The sequence below is a fragment of the Calidris pugnax genome, unplaced genomic scaffold (genome assembly GCF_001431845.1).
Source record: "Calidris pugnax isolate Ruff unplaced genomic scaffold, ASM143184v1 scaffold24, whole genome shotgun sequence".
Classification (NCBI taxonomy): domain Eukaryota; kingdom Metazoa; phylum Chordata; class Aves; order Charadriiformes; family Scolopacidae; genus Calidris; species Calidris pugnax.
Window position 1 is genome coordinate 36,313,953 of NW_015090922.1, and position 11,558 is coordinate 36,325,510.

At 42.5% G+C, this 11,558-nt stretch overlaps 1 protein-coding gene across 1 annotated transcript in view; it reads left to right on the forward strand.

The window, feature by feature from the left end:
- IYD (iodotyrosine deiodinase) overlaps positions 1–263 on the forward strand; it is a 33,082-nt gene extending 32,819 nt beyond the window's left edge. Inside the window, exon 6 of the mRNA XM_014950581.1 lies at positions 236–263. The gene's annotated coding sequence lies outside the window, so the exon portion shown is untranslated. The remainder of the gene's footprint in view (positions 1–235) is intronic.
- The last annotated feature ends 11,295 nt before the right edge of the window (positions 264–11,558 follow it).

Genomic DNA, 11,558 nt, shown 5'->3' on the forward strand with positions numbered 1-11,558 from the left:
CCTGCACCTGAATACTGCACATAACGTCAGCAAGAATTGTAATTTTCTTGCATCATGTAATTTTCATAAGTAGTGGCTCTGCACCTCTTTCCTTCTCCATCTGAATAACGTCTCTGATTTTTATTTTTTTTCTTTGTCACTCTGGAAAAACACTGTAATAACTGTCACGTTCGATACACTTTCACTATGCTCTTGTTAAGTGGATGAATTAATTGGAGCTTTGTCTTCTTCTGAGGCAGGAGTTGTCTGAAGGTACTTGAATCTCACTGCTGCAGACTGTGAAGAAAGGGAGGTGAATGAGCTGCTTGTGAGGACCGTGCTAGCAGCCTCCATTGAACCAAGTAAGTAAGAACCAAGAGAACCTGAAAAGCAGAAGGCACAAAAAAGGGGGTTCAGAAGAAAACTGAAGTGGTGTTTGCTAGAGGTGTGGTGATGTTCAGACCTCCTTCCTCTCTTTCCTAAAGGACTCTGTAGGAAACGTCTCATGCTGACAAAGGCACATGGTGGAATGGTGATAAAAGGCCTTTTCTTCTCTATCTAGATGTTCACTGAAGGGTAGTTTTTGTCCCTGCACGCATCATGTTTAGCTGTACTGGATTAATCCTTGTCAGCCCTGCCTTAAGGGGTTATGCCCTTCCTCACGATAGGTTTGAACTTGTCTTGAGTGTGGGGACATTGATAGCAGAGTACAGTGAATTTGAAGCACATCCGTGATGTGCAGAAGTAGGCACCTGAACGTGAGCTTTGGAGTTAGCAGAAGATGTGCCATGTGGGGCATGGGGAAGCTGGCAGCAGAGTACAGTGAAATTGAAGCACATCCATGATGTGCAGAAGTAGGCATCTGAACATGAGCTTTGGAGTTAGCAGATGTGCCATGTGGGGCATGGGGAAGCTGGCCAGGATCCCTGCCTTTAATCCTGTGGACCACCCATCTCACTGTGAGGGAAAGGACTGCTTGTCTCTGTCAGGTAAGATGACTGCCACTCGGTCCTGCCTTCCTGCCATGAGACCATGGAGGACAACTTCTCTTTCAGCCTGTGCTAGTAACCATTCTGCTTGTTTGCTTCACCAACACATCCTGGCAGAAAGGGAGTAGAAAAGGAGCAAAATAAGCTAGAGAGAGCAGTGTCCAAGTGAAGACAACAGAATGTGCAGTGTTAATGTGAATTTTAATAAAATTCTGTGCCTTTCCTAGCATTTGTGGTTGGGCTCAATGATCTCAAAGGTCCCTTCCAACCATGAGGATTCTGTGACTTAGGAGCAGCAGTTGCTAATATTTCAGTTTTCATGAATGGCCTGCTGAGCACAACTGCTATGTCTCCTCGTGTACTTCTCCATGGAAATACCTCCTTTGAGGAAAGGGTTGTATAAATGCAGGTTCCTTCAGTGTGAAATGATGAATAGTCCTGTTTGCAAAAGGAATTCCTATCCATGTTTTTTATCTCATTCTCCTCCAAGTTTTTCGAGTGTAGGTTTCTCTTTTACTCCTATCTGCTGCCCATTTACCTCTTCCACTATCTTTTCCAGTGCGTCATTAGGGCAACACGCTTTGGATCAGGTGATTCACACACACACTTCCCCTGCTGAATAACCAGCACGAGGTAGGAAAGTCTATCCCCTGGTTAGTGACTGCTGCTTTCCTGCTTTGCCTTTTTAGAGTGGGTTTAAGTCCAGTTTTTAATGGAGAGAATGGAGAAGGGTTATGCAGTGCCACTATATTAACACTGCCTCCACTCAGGTTTTGTGTGGGCTTCTAAAGGTGTTAGAAAACGATATGAGGAGACAGAATCCCTACTGTGTTTAGCCATATTTTGAGGTTTTCCCCTAGACCTGTATATTGCTATTGTAGCCCACATGAACAGACTGCAAACCTGGGTCTGCCTGGTTGTTGAACCGAGGCTTAGCAGCATTTAGTTTGTTTCCACAGGCTAGATGTGGAAGCTATATGTTTTTTGCAAGAGGAGCTGTCCTTTAAATAATTCTTTATTCCAGAAATCAGAAACTTCTTGTGCCTTCTGATTGGCACTCAGCAGGCTTTGGGCAAGGTCAAAAGATGGTGGTGTGCCCTCAGGGAGTTGTCTGTGACTCCCAGGGACTTCTCTGATGCTTCCTCTTATGACTTCAGTGGAGGTGCCCCTTGTGTTCAGGGCAACATACAGTTTTGGCCATATGGGAGTCAGGAGCCTTTCACCTCTTTGAGAAGCAAAATGTGGTTTATCTCTGGTTCGGTGAGGAAAAAAATATTCTGGCATGCCTTTCTGGAAAGGTTGCTGGGCCCTGACCTCCCTTGACCTGATTTAATTGAGGATTTTGCCAAGCTTATTACATGGGATGTTCTTTGGCAGCACTGAGTGAACAAAGCTGGCTGATTGCAAATTATCATTTACACGTGCACAGAGTGAAACACAAAAATAGCTCTTAAAAAAAAAATATTTCCTTTTCAGTGACATATAATAACCCTTAAGTAGTCTGTCATAGACCTCAAGATCTGTATGACAAGTCATCCCAGCTTCCTCAGTTTTATCTGTTTTCCCAGACACATTACTAACACAAGGTTGAATAATACAGAAAATGCACATCTGAATATTAATTTGTTTTTTAAAACTACGTCGCTGGTTCTATAGATATGTTCATTTTGTGTCTGCCTACCAGGAATGTTAGCCAATTTTTACTGATGCACTTGTGTATCAAAACCACCTTTTACATATCCCCACATAAGTATTTCAGGCAAAAAAAAAAAAGGTACATACATGAAGTGTTTGCCTTGGAAGTGCTTACATATTCTTCAAATCAGGGGTGAAAATAAAACTTACTTGACCAGCGGCACTAAAACACTACAGCTTGAATTTCAAGCATCTCTTTTGATTTTTGAAAAATATATATTTGAATAAGTTTGAACAGAAAATATTTAAAACTTCCTGATTTACTCATAATCAAGCAGGAAATAAAGTTAATCAACTCTGTCCAGAAATCAGGCTGAAGAGACTCAATTTTCTTTACCCTGTTGAGAAGTGAATTTGCAGCTGATGAATGTGAGCAGTTTGATATCACAGCCAAGAGGAGCCAGTGAGTATGTAGTGGTGTTCCAGCAGCAGCCCTGCCACTGATGGAGAGAAACAGCTGGATGCAACATATACCAAATGCACCATCGAATTGTCTGGAAGTAGTGTCTATAGGACTGATTCCAGGACGTGTCAGGGGAACATCTATCACATATAAACAAAAATCTGCGTGAGTACTAAACCTCAGGTTGTTGGCCTTGCATCTACTTGCAGTACAGCACATTTCATGGTGTGAATGAGTGAGAAAACAGGATAGGTTAAAAAGGAATGACAGGAGAAATTACAACGATTCCTTACAGTTTCTAGGCAAGATGTCATTTTTCCAGAACATTAATCATTAAGTGAACAGGCTGTTCCACACCCTGAGAAGTAATATTTCAAACTTCTCAATGAAAAAGAAAAATCATGTTAATAGACCTTAGTTTTATTTGTAGAAGCAGTCCAGAAATTCTCCTGTTGTAGCTCATCACCTCCTTGATGACAGGTATATCTCTGGCCAGTCAAAAAGAAAGCAAGTTCCTCAGGTGACATTGTTCATGTGCAATTTTTTTTGTCTTTATAAAAATCAAGAGGGGATAAAGTCTCGCAGTGACTCCCCTACCAGTAACAGTCTCCAGTTCTTCATCCTCACAAGGTTACAGCAAACTGGTTGTCACCGAGTTGTATTTTTTTGTCAGCTTTTACTTAGAAGGCCAATAGGAGGAATGTGACATTTTGCAGCTAGAATAGCAATGAGATTCACTATTTTACAAACTAAATTTAAAGAAACATTCTTGTCCTGTATTCTAAGATACTCATCTTTCCTGACTTAGGAACACTGAGTTAAGACAAAGGATTTAATTTTTTTTTTTAAAGTAAAATAGAAAGGTCTGCTGAAGATCTGAAAGATTAATTTGTTACAGAGCAGCTGCAAAATAGAGGCCTGAGCATTACCTTCATATTACTATCCAGCTATTGACTTTCAAACCTGAGAGGAGATGGGAGGAAGGAAAGCATCAAATAAGAGTTATTGGCCATGTTTGAAAGCTAACAAGACTACGGATTTTCACCTTTACAAAATGTTATTAGCTACCAGACTGAATAACTTGCCAAATCTGTGCAAAAAAACCCAAACCGCTGATGACTTAACAGCTCTTGAGTCTTCAGGCTCATTCCAGGACTGGCTTTGGTTTTCTTATTTAGGAGGTGTCTACATCTGACCTATGGTAACTGCAGTACTGTTTGTTGACATATTGACATCAGTGACATTCCTATGTGTCAGGAAAGGAAACTAAACAATAATTAATGGGCTGCCAAAATTACTAAAGACTGATAGGGAAGCTGGCTGCTTTTCCTTTACCTCACCTTCTTTTTTCTGCCCTGTCCTGTTTTCTGTTTGGCTGTTTCACTTCACATTATAGAAAGAAACAGGTGAAGGATCACTTATCTAAGAACAACGCAAGATCCAAGAGAGATATGGAGACCGGGGTCTTCCTGGAGTACAAGGCTATGCCCATCAATCTCTGCAATTTCACCCATAAATTGGAAGTAGAAGTTTCAAAGACGGTAAGTTCTTAAAAACGTCATGAAAAGTCGTTGTGAGAAAGAAAACAAAGGGAAAGTTTGAGTTCAGCCGTTATCTTACCCGTACGATCTGCAAGCTTTGCTGTCAGCACTCGTGTTCTGAATCAGCCGTGACCTGTGCTGCCTCTTGCCCAGTCAAACAGGTGACGTGTATGGGAGGGAAATGTAAGTATTGTGAAAGCCAGGGCAGGTGCAGGGAATATGAGATACTGGGAAAGAAGGGTGATCGCAGTGGAAGAGGTTTGGGGGATGTAAGAGCAATCTGATGGCACAGTGGGAGCTTTGGTTAGTACGATGGATGGGGAGGTAAAAGTCCTTTGGTGGCTATGAGGATATGTGGAAGTCGTGAGAGCATTGTGGTAGTGGGGTTCATGGATAAACGGTTCCTCTCTGGCAGTGCTGCCTAGAGAGCAGCTTGGATCTGCAATACAATTTACTTTTTTTGCAAGTAAATTTACTTTTTCCCCCCTTAGCCACCCCATCTCCTTTTATTTTCCCTCCCCCCTCTGCTTAACAAGCTTCCTCGCTTACATCACTGCCAAGGTAGTCATAAGTCAGCTGAGAAACAAGGAATGACTAATTTCCTTCCCCTTGGAGTGTTAGCACCCTGCTGCTATGAAACACTTAGGTCACCTGTCTTCCCAGCAAGAGAGCAACAAGTACACAGTGTAATCCAACAACTTCAGTGCGTGGCTTTCCCTTGGAGGAGCCACTGTAGTGGCTGCAGGGTTGGGATTTTCTATACTCTTGGCGGGTTTCACTGATTTTTACCTGTAGGATATTTTTTTCAAGTCAGATTTTCTCAAAAGCTTCACATTTGCAGCTTTCTCTATAGAACCCTATGTTGTTTCTGAAACACTGAAAGACTGAGCTTGACAATTGTGAAGAAATTAGGCATCAGCAGCTCTAAAATGGAACTACATGAAATTATAGAATAAAAACTAAAGCCCATGGAATCACAGAGTAATTCTAGAGAAAAGTGAAAGGGCAGTTCAGAACAGAGCACAGGAGCACAGGAAGGCTGTAGGTTGCACAAGACTGGCCATGATATTGCATGGGTCATCTTGGAGATATCATTTTGTCATTCTGCATCCAATTCCACCTAGTTAGGAAAGACGCTAGTAGTCCTGTCTTCAGAAATGCAGTTTTGCTGATTTAACTCATCTTCTCAGATCATTTTGTAACGCACAGCTAGAAGGCACTGTAGAAATGTAAATGACTGTTTGGGAAGTAGTATGGTTGTGTTACAAGCCGTTCAGCTCCTGGGAAAGACTACACTGTGGTGTCCAAGAGAAAATGGGATTTGTGTCAGCAGCTGGATGAAAAAAAGAAGATGATGGCAGAGCTGGACAAGGAGAAGTATGCAAGTTACAAAGCAAAACATGGGTGACCTATCTGAGAAAAAGAAGTTATATGGGGAATAGACTTAATGAAAGAAAGATTTCGGAGTGTGTGAGTGGAAAAAAATGTTATAAAAGAAAACAGAAAAGGTGATGGGAAGAGACATGGTGGCTGATGAGGTTACAGCAATTTTAGTGGAAAATGAGAAAAAGCAGAACAACATCATTGTCAAAACAAGGGAAAGAAGTGACTGAATGGTGAGTGTCCTTGGAGGGCAGGTTTTGAGGCCTGAGCAGGTTAGAGCTTGTTCATATAAGCTACTGCACCTGTATTGTTACACAGTGTCAGCAGAAGGACCGCTGAGTTCTAGAAAATGGTTATGACTAAACTAGCAGCCTGTAGGCAACTCAAAAATGCAGAACACATTATAATGTGCAGAGCATTTTCTTCCTTTTCCTTTACTGTAGCAGTGCCGTCCTGCGCCCCTGTCCCCAGCAGCACGGTCTACCTGTCCATGGTGGAACACAAAGGAGAAGCTGCATCTGAATGCAGAGAGGGTGCCAGCCCTTGTCAGAGAGAAAAGGCTCAAAGTTTGTCAGCCATTGGCACCGCGTGTGCGCCTGCGTTGACACACAGCTGATTTGCTCTGAAACAGAAGCAAATTGTTTTACAGCCTCAGGCTGCTCCTACAACACAGTGAACTCGATGCCACTCTGTGACGGCATTGCCAAGCTGGAGCAAATAAGTAATAGCACTTGTTTTCCTGCCTCTGCAAACTCATCCTGCTCTCCTTCCCTAACCTCCTCAATAGAAACAAGATAATTAAAAAATGGGTCTAAACTGCAGCCATTGAGATTCATGTCAGACCTTAAGAAAATTCCCCGAGTATAAGCCTAGGTGATTTAGAGAGATCACCTTTCCTTGACTGGGGGTGTTTTAAGAACATGTTAACAGCATATAAATTAAAAAGGGATTGAAGGCTTGGGCTTTAACGCCAATGCCACAGAAGGACAAGCCAGTACAAGATCAGGCAGGTGTGGAAGCAAAATCAAAGGGTTGTTAAGGCTGATTAAGAATAAACCACATCAGAAGTGCAACTGGTGAGAGACTTACTCATTCAGCATCAAATAAGGTAGGGAATATGGTATTCCTTTATGCCATCTCTTGGGCAGATTTTTGTGACCAGGATAAGAATGGAAGAAGGTCTGGCCTGGTAGGCTGTGGTGATCAGAGGAAAGATGAGGACTGGATTTATCTGGGCTAAATGGGAACAGATAAGGGGATACGTAGTGGCCGGGGATCTGTAGTTCACTCTTCCATAGCATATGGGGTTTTTGTTTGTATGTTTATTTGTTTTTTAATTTCTGCTTTGTCTCTGCTGTGGCAAGTGTCTTAAGTATAGCAGTGGACTGGCTTATATTTGTATTGTCCTTGTTTCATTATATTCCATAGAGAATTGTGTTGTCAAGGAGCTCTAAAACCTGCACTCCACATTTTTCAGTATGGAGAGCTTCTATTTGCTGGGCTGGCAGCTGCTGTGTAAGCTTTTCAGTTCTTTTTAATTACTCTGCCTTCTGTAGCAAGCTACTGTGAAATAGTTCTTTGGGGCTTATTATCCAGGCTCCTTTACCACACTCTCAAAGGAACAAGAGGTACTGAAGAAGGCCCCAGGGGATATCCCCTGCCTAATGAAACTCTGCTGTGCCTGTAGAGCCGCGGTGCCAAGAGGAGGATGGAGGGGTCATGGCTGGGATGTGTTGTGTTCTGGCTGATAGCACATGAGAACGGATCAGAGCTTGGCATGGCACTGGAAGTCAAGTCAGCTCTGAATGACACCAGGAAACAGAAGGATAAGGAGGCTGAAAGCTTCCTTTGCCCGTGTCCTTCTCACTTACACAGGCTGCAGTGATGAAGTTACGGGCAAGTGAAAGAGCAGTGACTGGAAAGAGGAAGGAAAATGTCCAGTATCTCTGCTTTTGGTTGGGGTTTCCTCTGATTCCAGGGAATCTGACCTTAAGAAGCATGCCAGGGCAGAGAGGCAGGGCTCTTCGCAAGCAACAGCCACCCTGATTGACAGAAGGAAATGAGACTGTATGCCCTTGTATCCTGGTGGATGGAAGTAGCTTACCCAGATACTGCAGATTTAGAGATGTCAGGCAGAGGTTTGGAATGAGGCTATCTTTACCTGCTTTGCTTGGCAGATGTGGGAGCAGCGAAGATCCTCACTTTCACAATGGAAAAATAATTCTTCTCTGTTCTGCTTTGTGGTTGTTGTGTGCTGATGGACAACCTGCTGAGAAGAAGTGATACAATATAAAGCTCATTTGCCCTCTCTCGTTAACTGGATCATCTAAGTTAAGTGCATAAGTAGTAGGAAGCAAACAGTTATAATAAATGCCGAAGCTTCAAATCCAGCCCAAACCTCTCCATAGACTGGTGACACATGCTACTTGTTCCAGGTTTTTACTTCAATAAAATTCCAGGGACTTGGACTCATTAAACATGTTAATCACAGGATTAATTTTTAATTGTGGTTTTTAACTCACCTATTCTGCTACCTGTTGTTCCATAAAAGTCATCCTCACGGGGAAAAGCGTGAGGTGGTTGAGTCACCATCCCTGGATGTGTTTAAGGGACGTTTAGATGTGGTACTGAGGGATATGGTGTAGGGGAGGACTTTGTAGAGTAGGGTAGATGGTTGGACTTGATGATCCCAAGGGTCTCTTCCAACCTGAATGATTCTATGATTCTATGAAAAGGAACCAAAGGAGATTTGCTTCTGTGGTCTCAGGGTGTGGTGCAGTTGCTGCCTAGAGCTTTCTCACTGGTTTAAGTGAGACTCCGAAAGTGTGACTCTGGACCGAAATGACTACATCTGAACAGACTGGGATGTGAACATCCTTATGAAGATGCAGAGGTGCTCCTATAGGTACAGTGCAGCTAGCTAGCATCAGTATGAAGCATGCAGAGAGACACACCAGCTGTGCACAGCTGCAGCATGTTCAGCAGCAGAGCATTTGAAGTGAAGGCTTTCACTTTGGTCTCCATCCTCTTTCCCTCTCTCCTTGGTGAATAAATAAATCTACAGCGTTGCTATTTATGTGATACAAGTGGGTGAGAATTAGCAGTTTGGGATTACTGGTTTGGGTTATTAACTCGGGTTCATGAATAAGCAGAATTACCAGTGCCAGGGAATTGTGCACTAATTACCCTTGAGCTCTGCTGATGAAAGAATGATAGATAACCAGCAAATATACCAACAGCTTTTGACTATTGTGTTATTATTAATAGTATTGCTAAAAGGAGACAAAGTGGAAAAAATGCTCTTCCTGTCTGACTGGACTGCGTGTGGGGCTGCAGTTCAGGGCACCCCCTCTAGAGAGTGAACAACAAATGTGGTGTGGTTATAATTTTTTGTCACGGTTACTGCTGGCTACTCAAAGGTACTTCTGGGTCCCCTGTGGAGGGAACAGATCCCACTTTGCTACTTTTTGCCCCGGACATCCATTTGGCTTCCCCAAAACTGGTAGCTGCGGAGGGTCATCTTGATGGTAGCGAAGCAGTTAAGCAAGACCTGCAGAAAACCCAAGAGAAATGCACTGATTAAACGCTTTAGTTATCTTCTACTGTTCTTCTTGCCTGCTCTTTTTCACCTTCTTCCGGTCTTGGCAGTGCGTGCTCTTGTGTTTTTTTGAAAAAGCTGGATGGGAAATTAGTAAACACTTTATTTGGTTCAACATATGTTAAGGAAGTGGAAACAGCTGGGGGCCAAAGGGAGAAGGTGGCTGGCAAGGCAGGTTGTTATTTTTATACAGAGCTGTTCAGTTAGCTCTCTTTGTGTGGAGATGACACTCAACTTGGCCCAGTTTTATCCCGATGCCTCCCATTAGCCCTCTCGCCTTCGAGCATTTTGCTTTAGCAGTTCGCACACCTGCGTGTTTACGCCCTGTGATCCATTGCACAACAGCTTCTCCTTATCTCTCCCTTTCCTCAGCGCCTTTCTCTTCCTTTTCCTTTCCTACAGCTGCTGCCTTTGGTGCACACCCCTGCAGATACCAGCGGAGATGGAAGAGGTCTGGCCCGGCTTCTTCTGTTGCCTTCCTGACCCTTCCTCTTTCAGAGAGCAAGAAAGCCTGAGGCGAAAGCTGGTGTGAAGGAAAAGAGCCAGCCCACTTCTGCCAGGTTTGAAGAGACAAATCCATGTGTGAGTCAGAGGAAATTACTAGGTGGGGGAGAGGGTGGGATGTCCATGGTGCCCAGCAAAATGGTCTCACTCAAGTGATTTGCATGAAATCATAATAAGACAGGAATGGAAACTTTAATTTTATACATGTATGTATTATAATCTACATCATTTTGTATAATTATATTTATCTATTACATTATTATATATTCTAGAGTGATAAGTGATGTGTTTTCCTAATGGAATAACTTAGGGCTCTCTCCTGCCACCTGTCATGTGGCAGGACAGAGCCCTAAGTTATTCCATTAGGAAAACAGAGATTTTACTCCATTAAATGAGAAAAAAGTGACGTAGTAAGTGATGCAGCATCAAGGCAAAGAATTACATTATCTCCTCCCTTTTTCCTACCCTTTCCCTGTATCTTTTAAAAATTACCTTCAACTCTTTTGTGACCTATTTCCAGTAATGAATTCAGCCGAGCAGACTGGCACATTTTTCCCCTGTCACATGGAGATCTCGCATAATGTAGGTTAAGCAAACAGATTTTCTTGGGCCTTGATTATACCAAGGCCACTTAATATGGCTGGAGGGATTGCTCTTGGTGTTTTTATTTAAACATCAAAGACCAAGGCCACTCTGTTGTTTCTTCCTGATTTGCTAAGGAAAATTATTTAACTGCAGAATTCTCATTGCTATTTTATTACTGTTGTGTATGAACCCCTATAAATTCCTGGGAGCTGAAAAACACTTCCAAGCAAAAAACAATTTTGATTCTTGGCTACTGGGAGAGGGTTTTGTAGCCTCATTCCAATGTCAAAGATAAGACTTATCCAGAGACTTATGAGAGTCGGCATGGCAAGACTTAACTTTTTTTTTTTTCTCTGAAACTGGAGCCCAGCAGCCTCGTGCAGAGAGGAGAAACAAGGCCCAGAGACACCTCCCTGATTCTTGCCACAGAAGTCTTTAAAATGGCCTTAATTCTGATGACCTCCCTCTCCTGACATAATTTCAAGCTGTTTCATTAAGTGTATCACTAATAACGTTTCTCAAAATCCATATTAATGGCTTGTACTGGCTTATTTGTTGCAAGATATTGACTATGTTCTGTGGCACAGGAATGACAATGTTATTTTTATACATTTTATGTGCAGGACAGAGTGGCCTCTTGGTTATGCAGTCCCATTAAATGAATGCAGGAACATTAAGCCTAATAGACGTAACAGTTACTTTACCTGATTATTTCCATTTTTTTAAAACACTTTTGAAGTGTTTACTCGTTATGTAATTATCAAATGTAATAAAATGTTCCAAGAACGAAGAGTAAATACATTAAACTAGTGTAATAAGTAAAGCTAATATCAGTTAGTTTGCCATTGCTTCTCCCATTAAGCTGGCAGGGACCTTAGGCG